We start from the raw sequence: 22,071 nt of genomic DNA, 5'->3' as shown, positions 1-22,071 counted from the left end.
GTAGCAGTTGAAGTCCATTACCATAAATCGTGTTCCAGAAACTATACAAGATATTTTTACAAATCACCAGATAAGGCTAAGCCTACTTTTGCTGAGTAGATGTACTATAAAGCCTACAAGATTTTCAGTTCCACTATCATCACCAGAGGTAGATAAGGAGGTGTTGTGGATGACAAGACTTATCCAGATTTTCAACAAGCTTGTAAGAAAGAATTCAAATTACAAGTAAGCGATGCATAATATGATCTGACTACTTACATTAAACTATCTGTTCAATCTTGTATTTAGCTGTGACATTGAGAAACTTTCCCAGACTGGAAGAAGAGTTCTGTGTAGCTCAAAAGCTTGTCTCTTTCACCAACAGAACTTGGTACAGTAAAATATACTACCTCACCCTCCTTTTCTCTTATTGTATAGGCAGCCACTTTCATAATCATTTAGGTGCAATCATGGTAGAGAGAGGGAAATTTAAACATCGCAGCATTTGTATAACCTTTAAGATTTAGTAAATCTTGAATACAGTAGCAAAATATAAATTTAAAACACAGTAGCAAAACTCATGCCTTACATCTACAATCAGTGTCCCTGTGGAGAACCCAGTGTTTAGAAATCATGAATGTGTTTGTACTACAGAACTGACATACTGAACAATCATTGGAAATGTGACTTCCCTTAGCCCACCTTTACATAAGACCACAAGAGTGGCCATCTGGGTCAGGCCACCGTCCACAGTGGCCAGTGCCAGACGCTTCAGAGGGAATGAACAGAACAGAGGAATTAGTGAGTGAACTATCCATTCAGACACAGCATACTCAGAGATGTTGAGGATACCTACCTACATCTCATGGGTTATGTCTAAAATTAGACCTTCATCTGAAATGAGGCATTGCCTGAGTGACTCAAGCCAGTAGGTGTAATAGGATGCCATACTGTTCTGCCACGAGGTGGGGCTGTGGGTAACATATGTAGCAATGCCTGGCTGTGCATTAAAGGATCTTATGGAAGACACATTTCTAGTATCTGTCTCTATGAATGAAGCTCTGTAGTCAGTCCATATCTGGTACAGTAGCCTGACCTGCTAGTAGCTACTTTGTGCAAGGTTTACATGAGAGCAGGAGCAACTGCAGAAGCAGATATAACAGAGACTACTGCACTGGAGGTGAGAGGGGAAAATGGACCCAACCAGGGCCACCCCTCCCACTAGCATGCCCTAGATGCAGGGGAGACCTGACATACTCTTGTGATACTAGGACTCAGGTGGAGCTTTCTCTTCTGCCCTATGGCCTTGGGGAAAAACTGCAGGTTGGAACCTAACCAGCCAGACAGTTCAGTCTGTCAGCTGCACATGCAGCAAAAGCAGAGATATTCAGACATTCTGAGAATTTCCTACGTTTTTGACTGGACTTAATCTGCCCTGTGCCAATTGGCTGTTTGTTCCAACCGTCTCCCTCCCCATTTCTGTCTCATTTCCTCTGTTTTTATTACACACCTGCCCCTTTTTTTACCCTCTTCTCCCATGTCCTGCACCCTTCTCCCTTCCCTTGTTTTCTGTTAGTTTATCCCCTTGTAACAAAAACCACCATTGTTATCCCTCTCCCCAAAAAATCAGAGCACTAACATGATGTTTGCCACCATCACAACACAGTTCATTTTGCTTGTGGGTTGTTGCCCTTCCCCAACCTCTGCCTGTCTTGTCTAGTTAGATTGTAAACTCTGGGATAGGAACTGTCTGCTTCTATGTGTTTATACAGTGCTACAGTGTATAGCACAATGGTGCCCCATTCTTGGTTGATCTTTAGGAACTACCCTAATAAACATGTTTATTAATAATAGCAGGATCTAGTCTTTAAGCCCTGACCCTGCACTTCAATGTGGACAGGTGTATTGTTGTGCCTATGTGGAGTCTCTCTGACTTCAGGGGGCCTTTACATGGGTGCAGCCTTGTTAATGGCAGGTTCAGGGCCTTACAAAGCAATGTCTTCTGGGTTTGAACTGAGAGGTTTTTTTAAAACCCCTAACTCACGACTGGGTGTCTGAGTAATGTGCATATGTTCCTATTCTGTACATCTGGAATTCAGTAATTCTAGAAGTATGACTGCTTCCAGTGTCACTGCCAGATAGACATCACCGTTTTCTGCCAGTGCTATTTCTGACACTGACATACAGGGTGCTGTAAGAATAGATTATAAGTGCCGATCTGTGGTGGAGTGGGTATAGTCCTTGCCAAGGAATTGGCGGAGACAGGGTTAAAATTTTCTTTCATTTTGAGTAAGGGAAATGTCACAGCTGCATGCCATAACTGCAGTGATTGTCAGTATACCAAAGCTGGACCAGCTGTGATAAATTAGTAAACTGGCTCTGGTGCTTAGGGTAGCTGAGGCTGGCTGGCATTAGGAAGTAGTCTCCTTGAAGTAAGTAAGCTGTATTAGTTGCAAATGGCTTATTATAGTGGGTGGCTATAAGCACAGGGAACTGCCCTTTGTTGATTAAATTCATTTGGAAACCAGGCTGAATTAAGTCTTTTTATCTCAGTTTAAATCATTGACTGTAGGAAGTTTTTGACCAGGCACTAAAATGCCTGGGCAAATCAGTCAATTGGACTTCTAAACTTGTTGGTGTTTGTCCCCTAGCTGATTATGCCTTCCTTGATTTATTGCACCCCATGCTTTTTGGATACCTTGAACTTCTGTAAGTAGGTAGGTATCCTCAACATCTCTAAGTAAAAGACTCAGTTGACTTAAAGAAGGGGTTCTTAAATTCTGTTTTCTGTGTGGTGGTGGGATTCATGGTGAGGAGAAGTGCATCACCACAATATTTCCTCCACTATTTTAAAGGCAATAGGCAAATAACCTTTGAAATTAAAATAAGTATTTTCTTTGTGGCTGCTTTTGCTTGTTGTAGGTCATATGATGTACCTTCAATCATTTCTTTTAATTAACTGCTCTGTCCCATGATTACATTGTGTATTTATGAAAAAGCTATGCGGTAAGCCAGTGCCGAATAAAAACTGCTGGACTTTACTTATCTTATAATCCCCTTCTCACTGATTCCTCTGGGTATTTTTTCGCTTTGTAAAATTGCATTCTGTATGCTGGAGCAGGGCTCATTGTTTTTCTGTCTGACTCAATTTTATCAGCTTGGATTGCAGATCTCTCACCCACGTAATAAATAGCTGTGTGCATGTGACAGGAAAGATTTTTCCATATTAATACAGTGTACATTTATATGGAAACAATCAGTACTTTCTTTTCTAGGGTAAAAAATGCAAAAAGTCCTACAAAGTTTTAAAAATCATGTTTGTGATTCAAATGATTCACAGGTCAAGAACCTTTTGAATCAATCTCTATTGTAGAACTTGATAGCCAATATGCTAGTAAAATAAAAGTGTGAATTACACTTATGCTACTTATACCAATATAACAATTATTTTCTGTTCACATCAGCCTTGAAAAATTCTACTTGCTTGTTCACCTAGGACAAGGTTTTTTATTGGTAAGTTAAATATGTTAATTTTTCTCAACCTCTTGATGCAAGGGTGAGCAAATCTGTTTTGTGCTCAGCTACTGCAGATAGTTTTCATGATTTTTTTGCAAGTCTTCTGTACAATGGCATAAAAATAAATTAGAAGTACTATTTTAAAGAAGGACACAATGTCTCCCTTACTTTTTAAATGTCTGTGTGTGCTAAGCAGCATCAGACTGAGGCATGACAAAGGAAACTTTGTAACAAAAATTCTCTCTTGATATATACCATCTGGTAAAGATAACTTTATTTAAGTATGTAAAAGAATTAAAATGTAAGACAGTTAACTATTGACTGTAGATGATGATGAATTTCATCTTCTATATTAAAAATTCATCAGTTGGCAACTACCCTAGCGTTTATTTGGCACCACTTTGCACTGCAATTCTATTGATGTAAGTTTGATTCCTATATATATATTTTATATCTGTGCAAATGGAGATAAGATAGCTCAGGGGTTGACAATGAGAAATTGAGCCTTTGGTTTACTGGTCAAATGTCTAAATTAATCCTATCTTGGAATTAGCTAACAGTTGTTGTTGTGACAAACTGCCATAAATGACCTATTTATCTTGGGTTTTGGACGTTCTTGGGGCTTACCTCTAACCTTGGCTTATAAAAGCCAATATCCACAAGGCATCCTCAACTTTAAATTGGAACTTTAATTGTAAAGAATCAAAATTACATGAACATGATAGATTAATAATCACTTTTCAGAGGGTTCGTTGAATGTAGTTGAATCTACACTCCGTCAACCTCTCCAAGCCGTGACACCATTAAAACTAGCACTGTGCCATTTTGGCTTTAACCATTCCAGTAGCCTAGGATTTATTAGCATGCTGACTATTCTTTCCTCTCACATATTCTGTAAAATTAGACTCCTTGCTCATCTCACTGGGCTGTTAAGAGCATTAAGCAGTTAATATTTGAACAGCTCTTTGAAGATGAATAGTGCTTTAAGTGCTGTCTCATTGTTCCTGCTTAATTGGAGCCACCGTGTAATGACTTCTCCCCACCTCAGCTAATTAGTTTTGACTTGAAAACAAATCTTTTTTCTATTTCTGCCCCTATGCTCCCACCTGAGCATAGGATGCCTTGTTGATACCAGTTTTAAATCTCTCCTAAAATCCCACATCTCTTGTCTGACATATGTGAGTAGCATTTACTATTAAAAAACAGAGAATTTTAAAGGCACAATAAAGATAGGTACATTCTGTAAATGAATCCTCTTGCGATATTACTGTAATGTCTGTCCTTTCTTACCCCATGTACCTACCCTATCTCCCCATTGTTTTTTACAATTTCAAGGAGTCAAATCTAAAACAAGATTGTAAGCTCAGAGTCTCACTGTTTCCCTGTTTAGGCCAAATTGGCAGGGGTCCAGAGTTTTTTAGACTTACAGTATTGTAGAGCCACAGTTCAGGTTAAAAGGAGTAAGAGTAGGAATTTTAGTGTTGAGAGGATAATATATGAATGTTTAATTCATGGCAACTTGTGGCCAGTGTCCATTGCAGATAAAGGTAAAAAAGGCCAGGACTCAGAAGTGACTTAGACCTGGAATTTCGCTGGTGGACTTTTTTCTTGTAAAAGGAAGGTGAGATCTGTAGTCTTCACAGACTGAGGTCCCCCATGGTATCATCTACCCCCACTTGTGGGAGGGAGATTGAGAAGATTCAGGGGTGGGCTGAAGAAAGTCTGCATTGGCTGTATGGTGGGAACCTTGTCAAATGCCTGACATCTGAGAATCAGACATATGATGTGAAGTCAACCATCTAGAAACAAAGAATGTAGAATAGGCTGGGATACTTTGTTTTGGAAAGCAGTAACTCTATAAGGGACTTAAGGGCCATAGTGGATAAACATCTGCATGTGAACTCGCAGTGCGCTGAGGTGGCTGAAAGCTGGTGCAGTCTCTGATTTTTATGAGCAGAAATAAAGAGAACATATGACCTCTATAGATGGCATTAGTGAGACCATTACCGGATATTGACAAATTGGAAAGGATTCAGAAAAGAGCTCCAAAAATGACTTGCGTGTCTGCCTCGTAGTGAGAAGATAAAACAGCTAAATCTATTTAGTGTATCCTGATTACCTACTTTGTAAAGCTTTTGAGCTTTGAAACTTGCTAATGAAATTGTATATCAGAGCTAGGTATTATTCTTATCCTGAACAACCAATGCATATCTGGGGAGAAGATTACTAATTTATTTTAAATATGTCCTCAGGAGTTGTACCGATTTAACTAAATCTATTTTTTTTAAAACTTTATTTAAACTGGTACCAGACTTGTGTATAGACAGCCACTATCTTAGGAACCTTTTATCACTACAAAAGATTAGCAACCCACCTGTTATTTTCTATGCCTCTAAATGGTTGCAAATGACCCCTCAATGCTCTTAGAATTCTTTCTTTCTTTAGAAAGTAATGATTTTTTTTTCTGGGTATACTGATGCATAGCTTATTTTGGATTAAAAAAATCTATAAAAGCACATAAATGCTTCTTGATTTTTTTTAAATGTACTATAATAAAACTCCTGTTATGGTGTGCATTAGTGGGCAACTAGTAGACTTCTCATATCCCTGAAGGAAGGCACGATAGTTATAGTAGTGCACTACCGGTGATTTTCTCAAGTGGTTGAGGCACATAACTCAGTAATGAATAAAGTATGTAAAGATGTAGAATTGAGCTGACTTCGTTTTCTGTTCCTGTCAGAGTAGTTTTATAGCTTGCTATATTAATATGAGACTCCAGTTCATCCTTTCTGGCGCCCAATCCTCAGCTTCTCTAAAATCAGAGCTATAATAATCTATGCTAGCTGAGTGTCTGGTTCTTAATATTCATGCTGATCACAGTGAAAGTGTCCAGTTGATCTGCATTAGACTTGAACATTATTGGCAAAAATTTGGACACTGTACACATATGCTAAACTTGAACCCTGCAGAATTAGAATGACTATGGATGTCTCTTTAGTTAAGCATTTTAGATTTAGAAGAGAGAATCCATAAAACGTATGTGTGAGCCCATTAGAAAATAGTAACTACATAAAAAATATATCAGTGACTCAACATGTACAGAGAGTCATTTTTGCCCACTGCTAAATGTTTGAGACCAATACATAAACATGCTTATAAAGAATGTGATGCCTTTGTCCCTATCTGTGACATTTTAGAAAATCAGTACAAATATTGACACTTAATAATTAGTTTATTTTTTGCAAGAGTTGTGTATAATAAAAACTGCATGACTCCAAAAATAGTGTTCTAAGGATTTTAAGTTAAACTTGGAGGAGAAGGGTGTTGTTTGGAGGCATTCCTAAACTTGGATTTTATGCCAGATCAGCCGGATTTTTAGTGCAATGAAGGATATGATCACTCCTGGAAGCATACTTCTGAGACTGCTCATGCTATGGAGTGAAAACACAAGTTCTAGAGTACATAGACGTTCCCATAACACAAACGTGCATGGTAGTTGAAGCTATCCATTAAGGAAGGCACTCTGAACATGATAGTTGTAGACTATTCTAGTGCACTGCCTCTAATTGAATATTTTAGTTCTGGCCTCTCACTAATCAAAAAGTGACTATTTATGATTGGTTATTACTACTCAGAAGTATGGCGGTAGAAGAGCAGAATCAACAGTAATGATCACTTGCCCCTGTTAATCCAGTTGCTTCAATCAATCTGCTCAGTAGTTTTTCAAATAACAATTATTTATCTGTACTTACAAAATTTGGCAGATCTGTAACCTATATATATATATATAGGAATCCAATTTTCAAAGAGACAGATGTTTTTAGACTGGGGTGTGTGAATTAGGAAAATGTTGTTAGCATATATTTTTTCTCTAAGGTTATATCAACTACTTCCAATATTCTGATATATTAATTACCAGGTCAAGGAAGTTGCTTATGTGGCCCAACTAAATGAATTTCATGTCATGCCATTGAAGCATGTTTCCTGATACTGATAGTCTTGTCACAAAGCCTTTTGTTTAGTTACCTGTGGTATATGCAGTTGGTATATATTCTTCTAATGGGGGTACTTTGCTACCACCAGCATTTCATGAGATTGTACTTCTGAGGCGTATGTAGCATGGTGAGGTGAAACTCTAGACTTTGAAGTTGCCACTGGTACCAGCTATGGGAATGTGACTTTGAGGAGAAACATTGCTGTGTGATTTCCCTTTTCTCCATCCCCATCATATCCAGCAGTAACAGGAAGTCCTAACAGGCATAATTGCTCCTTGTTCTGCTTCTGTACATGTAGTGCTCTGAGCAGAAATGAAAAGAGTAACTACATAGCAACTACAGCTGGTCAGAACATTTTTGACAAAACGAAGTTTTGTGTAAATATGCTGCATCTCCACTACCCTTCCTCCTCCCCTCTACTTCAGAGTCCTCGCTATGACTCTGTGGTAGAGAAGGAACTGAGGACGGTTAGCCCATGTGCAGTAGCTAGCCTCATGGGGTAGCACGAGGAGAGAGAGCGCTCATGTGTGGGCTCAATGGACACTACTACCAAAGTTTTCCAATCAGCACAGGGATGCAGACACATCTACAGTGGAGCATCCATAGGGACACTTATCTTGAAAAACTATCGTTACTGCACAATCTGAGTAATTTCTTCATCTCCCACATCACAGGCGAGAGCAATGTTTACGCCTTCAGGTTTTGATGCAAAAGTGGATATTATGACACAACTTTGTTTTCACAAAAATGTTTAAAACATTCTGGTTTCATTCCAAAGTGGAACAAAACTTTTGAAAGTCACTTGCCCGTCACAAATTAAATGGAATCGTAGTACTCTAGTCAGCTCCAATGTCATGCACACTCCCTTTGGTACAGCCACTGTGCATCCCGTACTAAGAGAAAATACCAGCACTAATATCCATTGCAATAAGCCCTTCCCCTCTCTCTCTCTCTCTCTCTCTCTCTCTCTCTCTCTCTCGGTCTGGAGGAAATACAGTCTTCCTTATGTATAAATACTTGTACTACTACTAAATGCCTCTTCAGGATACTGAGTTCCCTATGCAGAAATGCAACTGGTGGGGACGGAGAACATAATACATATGAGGCCACCCAGTAGAAGCATCCGCCCAATATGTAGGTAGGAGGGACACTGGGAGTATCAGTCAAACAAAGGAATTAAGAAGATCTATCTGTTTCCTATATCTGTGTTCAATGACAGTATTCACAAACAGGCTTGAGCTTTAGATCTCAAGATTTGCAATACTTTTATTAAATTTTAAACTGATTTGTAAAGAGACTTTTAAAGAGATGAGACCTCAACTGAAGCAACCCAGGGATTCCCAATGTGATGCAAGAATCCATTTATGATCTGTAACAACTAAATCCTTCAAATCCAGTGAGGTAGAAGAATGTCCTGATTCAATGAACACTGCTAGAGGCATCATAATCACTGCAGAAACTGCCGAACATTGGACCTGTTTACTGTAGAGGAAGGATAGCTTGAAAATGAGCCATGGCTAGGAAAGTCTTTATAGAATCCCAACTTTGGGATAAGAATAGTTTCAGAGAAGTGTGTTTTCTTCCCAACTCCATCACCAGTTCAGTTGGGTAGATTTTTAAGAGAACCATTGTAAACTGTAAACTATATTTGTGGGTGCTAAGAAGTTATTTCCCTACCCTCTACTAAGTGGATTACAGCCAAATAGTGAGCTGTCGGTCCCACATAACTCTTATAGTTGCATATGTAGATAAGTTTGAATGACTTTTTTATGTTCACATTAAGCAAGCAAAGGCTCCCTTATGTTTGATAATGAGATAGTGAGTTGGAGGAAGACTAATAACTGTAATCCATGGTGACCTAAATGTGCAAATTTAAAGTAATGAGGCTTGCATAAAAGTGTATATAGAATTCACGTTGAGGCTTGTATTCATGTATTTGGTATGTATAGTTTGACATGTCACTGTTACCATTATGATGATAGAATTGTTAAATTCTAGTGATGACTAAGAAGTAAGGAGATACTTATATTTGCTACTTAGATTGAAGCTAGTGAGCTATCAGTCAAGTACAAGAAAAACCAGTGAGTATCTGCACAGGGAGACAACTTGAAGGAATTCTGCAGGGAACCGCTCCTGTCAGATTTGTATTTTTTAATCCATTTTGTAATTGTTTGCTTCTTGAAGAGAATTCTGAATTCCAGAATTCTGTACATTTTTGGAGCCAGGATTGGTTGTCTGAATGTTACACCAAACAAGCCTTTAAAAAGCAAGGTTTGCTGTGGTAAATACCAACATCATAGGATTAGCAACCAATATTATGTTTATACGACTAACAGAGTGTTGTATTTTGAGTTAATGAAAGCACAGTATTTGAGTTTTCTACATGGGGGAATTATAGTCCTATTCAATGCTCCCATGATATTAAAAACTCTGTTCTATGCCATTACGTTATAAGCAGTAGTGAAACATTTAGCAAGTGTCATAATAGTCTATATTTCTTAAGGGAGAAGGATCTATGCAGGGGAAGCTGAAAAATTTTGAAAAGACAGTTTATCTGTGATCTAGTACTCCATATTAAGTTGTTAAAATATTGTAAGTGAATCTTCCATCAGAATATCTAATAAAGAAATATCTTTGCTTTCTCAAAAGATATTTTAAGATGAGTATTTATCTGGCAATGGAGTGAGCAATAGGAGAGATTTGTGAGAGAATCTTCATTGGAGAGATTTTCTGATGGCATTCCACATTTCACTTCTTTGGAGGGTCATATGGTGCTGTTGTGTAACTGCTTTATCTAGTAGAGATAGATGTGAGACACAGTTTCTATTTTTTTATATAACTCCTGCTGGAGATAGATGAAAATACAATGTGGTCCATTCTGAAGGTATAAAAATGTCAGTAAATAGTGGAATTAGAGAACTTAACTTCACAGTGCAATAACAAAGCTTGCAGGTCCTGCTCCTGAAAGTATTTATGCATGAGTTTAACTTTAAGCACATATGCCAATCTAGTGGGACAATACATATATGCTTAAAGTTAATCACGTGCATAAGTGTCTGCGCAGTTGAATTTTAGGTTGGTTATAGTCAACCTTCCCATTTTGTATGGTAAAGTTGCTGCTTTTTTTTCCTCACATGAAACAGTCACATTTTATTTCTAAGGCATTTATGAATGTACATAGTATCATTTGAAAAACACACAGATGATGGTATGTTTATTTTGAGAGGAGTTGCCCTACCAAATAAAAATGAAGACCGACCCATTTTGTTTTAGATCCCTTCTCATTTTCTGCAAAAGGGTCCTGATCCACTGAATTCAGTGAAAATACTCCTAATGACTTCAATATTTATTGTCAGACCCTGAATGATTTATACTTTAAATATTGCATAAATTGATTCATTTGCCATTACCTATATTCTTAACAATGCTTTAAGAAATTCCTGACAAATCAAAATGGTTCATCATTTCACAGTACCAATCTATCGTTAAACATTTCTCTCCTAAAATGTTGTCAAAGTACACTCTTTAAAAAATGTTCATGCTGTTGTGATTCTTCTGGATTTTGAATCATATAAAAATATGGTACATAGGGTAAACTGAATACCTAAGAAGACTTAACAGTGTAGAATCTATGGTGGCGTATTTTATGTAAAGGGGAATAGAAAGTACATTCTTCATTGTTGGGATGTTTCTTTGTGAATGCATCTTTTAGATTCAGTATTAGGTTTTGTTTTGTTTTTTTTTTGCATGGAGGAAGGGCAGATCTATAGGGGGACAGAAAGAGTCTGATAGTAATAGTTTACTTTCTTTCCCATATTTTGGATTGATAAAATTAAAATTCCCTCCCAAATTAGGGGGTTGAAATTCTACAAGAAAATTTAAAAAATGCAAAAGGTACAGATCATCCACACCTAATACGTGTATGCATCTTACTCAGATTTGTTTATAACTAGGCTATTGTGCAAATAATCATACTTAAGATTTACTTTTTAGTCATTTTAACATTTTTAGCTATTGCAAAGGAAGCATTTTTTGTTTGCTCATTCATTTAATCTGAAAAATTCCATTTTCAGCTAAATTGTTGTGGTTGCTTATTATAATTGTAGCAGTTATGTAGTGCTTTACAATTTAATAGCATTATGCAAACTTAGTCTCTGATTCTGCAATCTGATCTATCTGAATAGACCTTTATGCACTAAAGTCAAATAGAGTTTTTATTTTTTATAAACACACCTTGTAACTTTTTCTTGTTGCAAAATTACACTTCCTGAATCTGAAATGTCAAGTTAGCACTAACTTTTTGCTTAAAAACATTGTCTGGTTTAGAAATTTCCCTGATTATTTACTTTACCATATCCACTTCATTGATGTATCCACTGAAAAATGTTACTTATTAAACAAACAGCTGGAAGTGCTCTAATTTTCTGACTCTAAGTATCAGTAGAATCCTGTCCTCATCAGTATGTTTTGTCTTTCTTACTAAATGCCTAACACCCAATCAATCAGCAAGATTGTTAGGAATCCTTGGCTTTTCCTATTCTGGTATCTTTCATTTATCTGTATTGGAAAACAAATTGTATTCTAATGTCTGTGGGAGCTAAAAGATATCATTTTGCACTTTTTGATTCTCTATTAGAAGCTGTTGATAGTTCTCAATAACTATCGTTTATTTTCTGTTTTTCACTATTAGGTTGATTTCTTTTAAAAAAAAAAAAAAAAAAAAAAAAAAATTCATCTCTCCAGCTCATATTCTATCAAACTGGAAATTCAGCTTTCATTCTTTTGGTATTCATAGAAGTTAGAAATGGGTGAAATCAGTGGGCTACCTAGTTCTGCTCATGGTCAATGCTGGCTTGTTGGAGAAAACAATTAAGAATATAATGTAGAGAACAAGATTTTAAATAATTGAAGTTGTAAAGCTTCCAATTTCCCCATGAAGATAAAGTCTTGCAGATGCACCCCACTGAATTTCCTGAAATTCAACTTAAATTTTCCTGTGCATAACTTCATGCTATTATTCCTGTGATGGGTCTACTAATTCCATAGAGTTGATCAAAAGCCTTCCTCTCTTTATTAGGACTTTTTAGCTCAAAGCAAAAATCAACTGTTGTGCTTTGTTTCCTCTGTCCTTGACAGCTGATTTTCCACATAGCAATTTCAATGTCTCTACTACAGTAGGTCACTTATCATGCAGAATATAATATACTTCTAGGCAGCCCACATGTTTCCCACCTTCAGTTTAGATAAAGCAATGGAATTTAAACATAAATCTAACAGGTTAAGGCCACATGCTTTTATTTTGCTTTACTTTATTGCTACAGAAATCCATTATTAGCTTATTTTATAAAATCAGTTCTTTCTGAAGTGTTTTGACACACACTCCTGAATTATTTGCCTCTTTTTTTTTTTTTTTTTTTTTTTTTTTTTTTTGAGTAAATATAAGCAATATATAAGTTATTATAGTTTTTCCTTAGTCAGGAAATGATACGGTCCACCAGTACAGTATGCTTGGTATGTTCTTGTTCACTCTTGTCAAAAAGCTCTTGGGTTTCAGCAGATATTTCCCAAACCATAAATCATTCCTGATTTCTATTACTTCTGAATTACTTCGTATAGCATGCCTGTTTGCAGATATTGTATAGTGATTTACAGTTTCAGGTGAAGTTTTTGCTAGCAAGGCTATATAATGACAACTTAGTAAGTCTCAGTCATGCATTCTTGATTAGTTTAAGATACAGCGCTCATTACTTATACAGTTCTAAGAAATTGTTTTTATGTTGATATGTACAAAAATGAGTGAACAAAGGCTTAGTTCAGTAAGCATAACATATCTGCTACATTATTGCATATCATAAAGAGCAAAGTAAATAATGCAGTTTTATTGATTTTCAGCAACGTTATAACAGAACACGTTTTTCTAATTACTGCTTCTCATTTTGAATCAATGTTGTCTAGCTATAAAATCAAGAAAACAGCTCATTTTCAGAATACCCTTATTAAAGGACATGCACATTAGGTCATTCTTAGATCAAATGGAGAATTTTCATATATGTCAGGTTTTGTATATGCTTTGACAGGTGATTGATGCTAATAGGTAATTCTATTTTGTAAGTGCATTATAAGTAACTGGTCTACAATCATATCTGATTGAGAGAGGGAAAGAAAAATTATGTACTTTTAATTTGTTCACTTATCCCCCAGTCAGAATATTTTCTAGTTATATGATGATTTTGGGTTTATTCAAGACAAATTAGACTGGGTGGGGGCAAGAACTGTCCTTTTGTCTCATGTTTGTACAGTACATAGCACAATAGGGCCCAACCTGCTGTGGCCTTTAGAGGCTACCCCAATATAAATGTTGGACACGGGAAGTTATTAGTAATTCTTTTGAGACTTAATGAAGTTAAAGGGACAAAATCGACTTAAAAATCACACCTCCGACACTTTTACCTATTGCCAGTAATTGTGTTTAGTGTTCGCCCCTATAATAGGATTCCCTGCCACTGGCTCCATCCAGTTTGCATCCAGTGGCCCTTAGCCTGCTAACAAGTAAGCTGATGGAGAAACAGATTCCTTCGGCCTACATGGCTGCTTCTGCATGCCCAGCTATTCCAGGGTTGTATATGGAGTCTACAGCGCAGGGGGTCTTGCACAGACTCTTTGTGCTCATTACTCCTCTCCCCTATTGTGAAGGAGTCAAACCGCATGATGTAGCTTTGTTGCTATTATGATCTCTGTGTGACTGAAAGGCAAGATAATGTGCAATGTCAGATTCTCAATGTCATCAGTGTCACCATCGCTATTTCTTTTTTTTTTTTTTTTTTTTAACATCAGTGCTGGCAGCACTAGCCTGCTGACAGTAAAGCCTCTGATGTCTCATTGTAGCACTGACTGGTAGGGGATGTGCAGAGATCTTGATATTAGGATGTTCTTATATTCTGAAACAGCCTGATTTTTATAAACCAAACAAAATGCAAGACAATTAAAAGGCTACAGTGCTCTACTATGATGTTTAATTAACTTGATGTTCACCTCAGGATGTGGAAAATGTCAGTTTTCATTGACTACACTCATGATGAGCCTGGGTATTAGGCTACAGATGTCAATAGGGTAATAAACCATTTTCATGGTTAGAGAAGAGCAGGGGAAAGAGATCATAAAATTGTAAGCTCAGTGCCTTTGATAATTACTTTAGAAGTATATCGTTTCTGCTTTTGGGCGGTATATGCAGAGCCCATGCTCATAGATTTGCCAGAATAGTTTGTATATATTGCAGTTAGTGAGCACGGGATTGAATTCACTGCCACACACATCAAGCCCTGGCACACTACTCAGGTATTTTAGGAGTTTTTGGTATATTCCAGGGCTGAGCAGCTGCTATAATTACATCACTGCTAAGGAAATAAGCTGATACTGAAGGTCTTCCTTCACGTTGCCCATTGCACACAGGACACCCTCCTTGAACTGACTCTTTAAAAGAGAGGAGACTTAAGTTCTTCCTCATTAATATTTTTTTGTTAACAGCAAACCAGATGTGCACTGTTATAAATACAGGAAGAATGAAACTGCCCTCTGTGTGAAAGGCCAGCATGTTTGTGTGCCACTTAATTCCCAATTAATTCCTCAGAATAGGCTTTTTATTGGGTGAATTGAATTGTGCAAAGTCTTTTTGCTAGCCCTCTCCATAGGGATGAATTTCATCCTAAAAGAGTAGTTCTAAAGTGTGTGGTCCTGGAAAGTCGGATGGATTATTTTGTTTCCTGTAGTTAAAGATTTTCATAACCTGTGAAGGAAGATGGAATTTGTTTGGAAAACAAATATAATGGGAATTTATATGCACAATGTGCAAAGAAGGAACAGGAAGAAGCATTCTGACTTTAGCCAATGTGTTCTGTATAATAGACATGCTAATTAACATAAAGGAAAGAGAAGAGATTTCTTCAACAAATATATTTTTCATAAAAAATACTGATTTCTTTTTATGCATGCATCAGCAGACCTTAACTTAAACTTCCCTCTGGTCCTTAGGATTTTGTTTTGTTTTGTTTTTGCACTAGTTAATTCTCAGATATCTGAACTTCTCAAAGAAAGGAGTATGTCATGTACTGATTGCTGATACTGTACTATTTTTCCCTAGACTAGGATTTGATAGCTGACATCTACTTAATATGCAGTTCTGTAGCCATGTCATTCCCAGAATAGTGGAAAGACAAGGTGGATGAGGTAATATCTTTTATGGACCAATTTACTTCATCCACCTTATCTTTCTAATCTAGCTAATATGTGATGTTGGCAAGGAGGACTCTTTCCACTGAGGCTTGTCTAGTTACATATTAAGTCATTCTGATATCTTGGATAAAAGAATATTACAAATAATCCTAATGTAATAATTTTGATTGAATGCTGACTCTCAGTGGTAACCATTTTATATATAGATAGAATCATAATGTTTTGTAGTATACAGAAAAATAGACATGAACAAAAATACTTTATTCCATCTCCTACTCCCCAAACTTTTATTTCCAACTCACTTCTGAAGACAGAAGGAGACATTTTCAAGCTATAAGTAATGCTAATAGTTATATGAGGCAAAGTGATTACGGAAATTAGTGTAGAACTCTAATAATGTTTCTAATATAAAATCCATAATATCATCTTCCATAACTTTAATTCCTGAAACATTATTTAGTGAGGTATAGTGAGCTTGTGCTGAACACATTGGCTAACTTGTAACATCATATTCAAGAGGATAATCAGCCACCTGTTTTTTTTCCCCCCCATGAACAGGGTACTGTTTCGATCATTTGCACTTGATATCTCATTTGACTTTGCAAATGTATTAATATTATCCCAAAGAAATTTGAGATACCTATGTATCATTCTTTCTAGCCATTGAATCGTTGATTGTTAATCAGTTTGACATGCTATGCAGAAGTAGTATTCTTCATGTAGTATAGGAAATTCAGGCATCCAGTAAAAACAAGAGTTCTGTAGCACTTTAAAGACTATCAAATTTAATTTCTGCAGGCATAAGCTTTCGTGGGCTGTAACCCTCTTCGTCAGATGTAAGGAATAGAAATCAGATCGGGGGTATATATATCTACATCTAAGGTTAAGGTACAACAATGGGGAAGTTAGGTATAAGCAAAGTCCATTCAGTTAGAGTAGTTGAGGCCTATTCACAACCATTGATTAAGAGGTGAGAATGTGTGAACAATGACAAATTGTAATGAGAACCATTCCAAGTCCTATTTAGACCCAGTTTGATTGTGTCAAATTTGCAGATGAGTTCCAGCTCTGCAGTTTCTCGCTGAAGTCTGTTTCCGAAGTTTTTTTGTAGAAGTATGGCAACTTTCAAATCAGCTACAGAGCGTCCTGGGAGATTGAAATGCTCTCTGACTGGTTTATGGATGTTACCATTTTTATGTCTGATTTGTGTCCATTTATTCTTTTGCATAGTGACAGTCCGGTTTGGCCAATGTACATGACAGGGGCATTGCTGGCACATGATGGCATATATAACATTAGTAGATGTGCAGGTGAATGAGCTTCTTATGGTGTGGCCGATATAGTTAGGACCTGTGATGGTGTCACTAGAGTCGATGTGCAGGCAGAGCTGACAATGCGGTTTGTTGCAGTGGTATGTCCCTGGGTTAGTGATCTTCTTGTATGGTGTACGATTGCTGGTGAGTATTTGCTTCAGGTTGAGGGTCTGTCTGTAAGCAAAGATAGGTCTGCCTCCCACAGCTTGCGCGAGTGAGGGATCATCTGCTAGAATAGGTTGTAGATCCTTAATGATGTGTTGGAGAGATTTTATCTGGGGGCTGTTGGTGATGGCCAGTGGTGTTCTGTTTTCTTTGTTGGGTCTGTCTTGTAGTAGGTGACTTCTGGGTACCCATCTCGCTCTGTCAATTTGTTTCTTCACCTTTCCAGGTGGGTATTGTAGTTTTAAGAATGTTTTATGGAGATCCTGGAGGTGTTTGTCTCTGTCTGAGAGATCAGAGCAAATCCAGTTGTATCTTAAGGCTTGGCTGTAGACAATGGACCGTGTAATGTGTCCAGGGTGGAAGCTGGAGGCATGAAGATATGTATTGTGGTCAGTTGGTTTCCAGTGTAGCGTGGTATTAATGTGACCATCCTTTTATTTGTATTGTATTGTCCAAGAAGTAGATTTCTTGTGTGGACTGATCCAAGCTGAGGATGATGGTGGGGTGGAAACTATTGAAATCCCGATGGAATTCTTCGAGGGACTCTTTCCCGTGGGTCCAGATGATGAAAACGTCATCAATGTAGCATAAATAAAGGAGAGGTGCTTGGGGTCGAGTGTTGAGGAAGTGGTGTTCTAGGTCCACCATAAAAATGTTGGCATACTGTGGGGCCATGTGGGTGCCCATAGCTGTGCCACTGACTTGAAGGTATAGATTGCCTCCAAATCTGAAGTAGTTGTGGGTCAGGACAAAGTCACAAAGTTCAGCTACCAGCTCCAGCTTCCATCGTGTGTGTGCGTGTGTGTGTGCGCGCTCACACGCGCACCCAATCTGATTTCTATTCCTTACATCTGATGAAGTGGATTACAGCCCACGAAAGCTTATGCCTTCAGAAATTAAATTTGTTAGTCTTTAAAGTGCTACAAAACTCTTGTTGTTTTTTCTGTATACTGACTAACAGGGCTACCCCTCTGAAACAGGCATCCAATGTAAGATATGCCTTAAGCATTTCATGTTAAAGATTAACATATGGTTTCTATTATATGGCATATAGCAGATGTAAAATAATGTGTGGCCTGCTGAAATTATAGTTTAAAATTTGGATTAGCATTTAGGATCAAATTTTCAATTTTGTTTCAAACCTTTCTATAAATATGCAGGTCCGAAATAACTTGTCTAAAATTTGAATTGTGCATTTAAATGACAATTGCAAATCAAAATCAGGTGCTTGTTGCATCTCAGTACTTGTTTTGTGTGAACAAATCTAAATTTTATTTCCATTGAAAAGTAAGTGCATTCTTCAGGTACACAAATTTAGAGACTGCTCTTTAAACTTTGGCCCTTCTTGTCTAAGTAAGAATATTGGTTGGACTTAGTTTAAGTGGGAAATTTATGCAGTTGATCCTTTTTAGAACACTTGCCATGTGCAGTCGTTATCATGATTTAATGGACCACCTGGAAATATTTTAATTATTTTAAACATCTGATATACTTACTATTTTGTGCATAATATATACACTATAATACATTCTGAACATATATTCAGGTTTGGAGATACTGGAGCTTTGCCATGAGTACAATAATGTGAGGAAATGATTCAGTAGTATTTTATATTGGTGACATTGGTATGTGCTAGCATACACTGGAATTAATTTATCCTGAAGCCTCCTGAGGTTATGTATTTAAAAAGAAATCAGCTGGATTCGTGGTGTCCTGGCTAATGGTTCCATGTCACTTTACACAATAGCATTGGTTTCCTGCAGTATCCCAAGATGCACATCATAAGAGTTTGTCTGGGAAGCTATAGACGCACAGACAAATGTATAGCTCAGTTTTATTTCATGGGGTGCATCAATTTAGAAATGTGAATGTTTGGTAGGGAGCCATACATTCTGAGCCAATTTTCAAGTCCAGGGAGTCCAAGCTCAATGAAGAAAATAAAGGTTGCAATAATAGGCTAGGAAAATATGCAGTCTGTACAGGGCAATGGATTAGCAGAGATACCAAGACAGCTGAAGACATCTGGTAAATAGTTCTTAGTTATTTTCATGCAAAATCCAATCACCATAAGAGTTCCCATGAGACTAGGCACCACTGTTGCTCTTATGGAAACCCCAGGATGTAAGCACCAGGGCTATGCAAATCACGTCCAGTCCCCCAGTATTAGAGGCTTTAGAGACAGACATTTACAAATCTTGATGTGCTTACCATACTTATATCAGGATATATTGCTTTGACCCCAAATCTTACATTTTTCTTAGGTTTGTCACTGTATAAGTTTTAATTAGTGAGTTTGGTTTTTTTGGCAGAGTTGTTTTTTGTTTGTAACAAAACATGAAACTACAGCAAAATGTAAGATTGTATAACTATGCTAAAGTGCATATGCAGGTAAAGTCCAATGCAGGCACCATGTTGACATTTGGGTCCATCACGAAGCATCAGATTTTGATAGATTATGAATCTTGGCTGTGAGATTGGAAATCTAGTATATGGTTGCGATAACACCATATAAATGTATGCAGTTTATTTTGTATTTGCTAAATAGGATAAACAGTTTGAGAAATGTTCTTAAGAATACCCATGCTTGTTTCAGAGTGGAAGAATTTAGAGTTTGTAGGGTTTTTTAATACAAAAATGTCAGTGATTGAGCCACTATATCTCTCCCTATTCCTCAGCTGATCTCTAATTTTCTTGCCTTATCCATAAATGAAAAGATGGAATTAGACATGCATAGGTGGCACTACTATATTATTCAGTTTCTTTATATGTAATACTTTCTACAAGTCTGTCTTTGTGTGTTAATTTTGTTACAAAAAGCTCTTGGTGATTTAATGCTCTGTTCAGTGGTGGAGAAAAGAATATGGGGCAACTGAATGACACTAAAGAGCAACTGTTTTTTTCCAAACTGGCAAATAAGACTGTATTTTGCATTTTATGCAGTGCTTAAATGTGCACGTTATAAATTTGTCTTGGCTCACTTTATATTGGACTCTTCTGCCTGCTTTATCAGGGTCAAAAAGATTTTGTATATCACAATAAATTTTGAGTACCTCATTTTAAGATCTGTGGCACCTTTTAGTTATCCAGTGGAATCTGTCTCTGTCACTACTGCTACTGTTCTTTTAAACCACCATGCTGCTTACAGGTATAAAACAGCAGGGCTTCTTATAGGTTCTACTTGCATCTATGTTTTGGTACTGAATTCACCATTCCCCTTTTTCTTCTGTAAAGGCTTTGAGTTTGCACCTCTGATTTGTGCATTCCTGTTGCTTCACATCTTCTGCAGTCCCTTGCTAGTATGATGTACACATGCTCAATAGGGAATATGACAAGAATACATAAATATCTGCAACCACATGAAAGGGATGATTGTACCCTTTGAGGTTCACATGCATACATTCTTCAAAACACTAGTACAATTTTGAATTGGGATCTCCTTCACAGCTTTGTCTTATCACTGTAACTCCACTAACTTCTGCAGTTCTACAATGTCTTAAGAACAATCCTAAAGATGTTTTGAAATCATAGATCTGTTTGCTCTTAATCAGGAGTCTAAGGAAACAATTAGAAAGTTACTGGGATAGTTAGGAAAAGTCCTCTTCAATTTAACTTTTAGCAGAGTGCTGCTAACAGGAGACCAGTGACACAGGTCAATGCATCAGATACTTTGAAAAGCCATTATGAGAATCACCTATAATCTCTATTTCTTACACTAAGAGTTGATGCTCTGATTTATCTTCTGCATGTTTTGAATAAAAATATAAAAGAAAACTTTCCATATTCACAGCATTTTAATGACTCCACACACTTGACAAACTTTTGATTTTACTGCTTGATTCTAAAAGTAGCAAAATGTTAACAGCATATTCATAGTGGGTTAGGTAATTTAAGTATAATAGTACACATATAGTTATGGGTAATTTGAAATCATATATACCTGAGATTATTTTTAAGAATTGTTATGGTAATCTGATACCTTGGGAAAACACACTATATCCATCATTTGCTGGCATATATAAATAAAACTATTAACATTTTCAAATCATATATATGATTTACTATAATACTTGTGATTTATTTAATCAATAGTGTACTTCTGTATTTTCACTGTTTTAAAACTAAATTCTATAATCGTGGGAGGGGGGTGTGCATAAAGATGCCAACATTGCTCAAGAATGACATAAAGAATGAAAATATCATAGGTGAACACAGCTTGGGCCAAATCCTCTGCGGATGTAAATCCATGCACCTCTACTGAATTCAATATAGCTGCAGTAATTTACATTGGTAGAGATTGTTTCTTAGAAGGTGTATGTGGTGGTTTTAAAAAAATGGGGAGAACCAAATTGCTTTTACTCTGCTGTAATAAGCAGTATTAAAGGGTGGGGGGCGTGTGAGAGAGAGAGAGAAGCTAGTCTATATTATGACTTCTATAAGGTGGAGAACATTTGGGCAGTCACTTATGATTTATGCAACAAAAATAAATGGAAAAGGGGTCTATAAAGCAAAATGGCAATTCTGCAATACTACATTTGAAGGAACAGAGCTGTGACTGTGTCAAAAATAGATCAGTCAATGTTGCTTATATCAGATGTTTAGATGCATAATGTGCAGATACTGAATGTTTCCTCTCCTGAGTTGGTTTAATATTCTTGCCTTATATACTGAATGAGGAATGGCTACAAATTATTAAAAATCAAATTTGAATGTGTTAGCCAATACGTGGTAGAATTTTTGGAGTACAACTCTCTTCAGATGTTGGGAGTTTGTTGTTGACAGTGCTCAAGACTGCAGTACAATCCTGTCTGAAATTTATAGTGGACTCTGAGTGGACTGAAGTATCATGAGCCAGATTTTCAACATTATCCTTCACC

The 22,071-nt window shown here is 36.9% G+C and overlaps 1 long non-coding RNA gene across 2 annotated transcripts in view; it reads left to right on the top strand.

Moving 5' to 3' along the window:
• The first annotated feature begins 2,642 nt into the window (after positions 1–2,642).
• The window catches only part of LOC137153242 (uncharacterized), a 296,206-nt gene continuing 276,777 nt past the window's right edge, over positions 2,643–22,071 (top strand). The window contains exon 1 of one of the 2 annotated variants that reach the window (XR_010919738.1): positions 2,643–2,696. This is a non-coding gene — a long non-coding RNA (uncharacterized lncRNA). Of the gene's footprint in view, positions 2,697–3,441; positions 3,493–22,071 lie in introns of those variants that run through there. The other variant, XR_010919737.1, reaches the window with a different exon arrangement.

Source organism: Emydura macquarii, unplaced genomic scaffold (assembly GCF_026122565.2).
Source record: "Emydura macquarii macquarii isolate MOO-44397 ecotype Brisbane River unplaced genomic scaffold, CSIRO-AGI_Emac_v2 contig_1253, whole genome shotgun sequence".
Classification (NCBI taxonomy): Eukaryota; Metazoa; Chordata; order Testudines; family Chelidae; genus Emydura; species Emydura macquarii.
The sequence above is the reverse complement of the archived record's forward strand: the minus strand, read 5'-3'. Positions and strand labels throughout refer to the sequence as shown.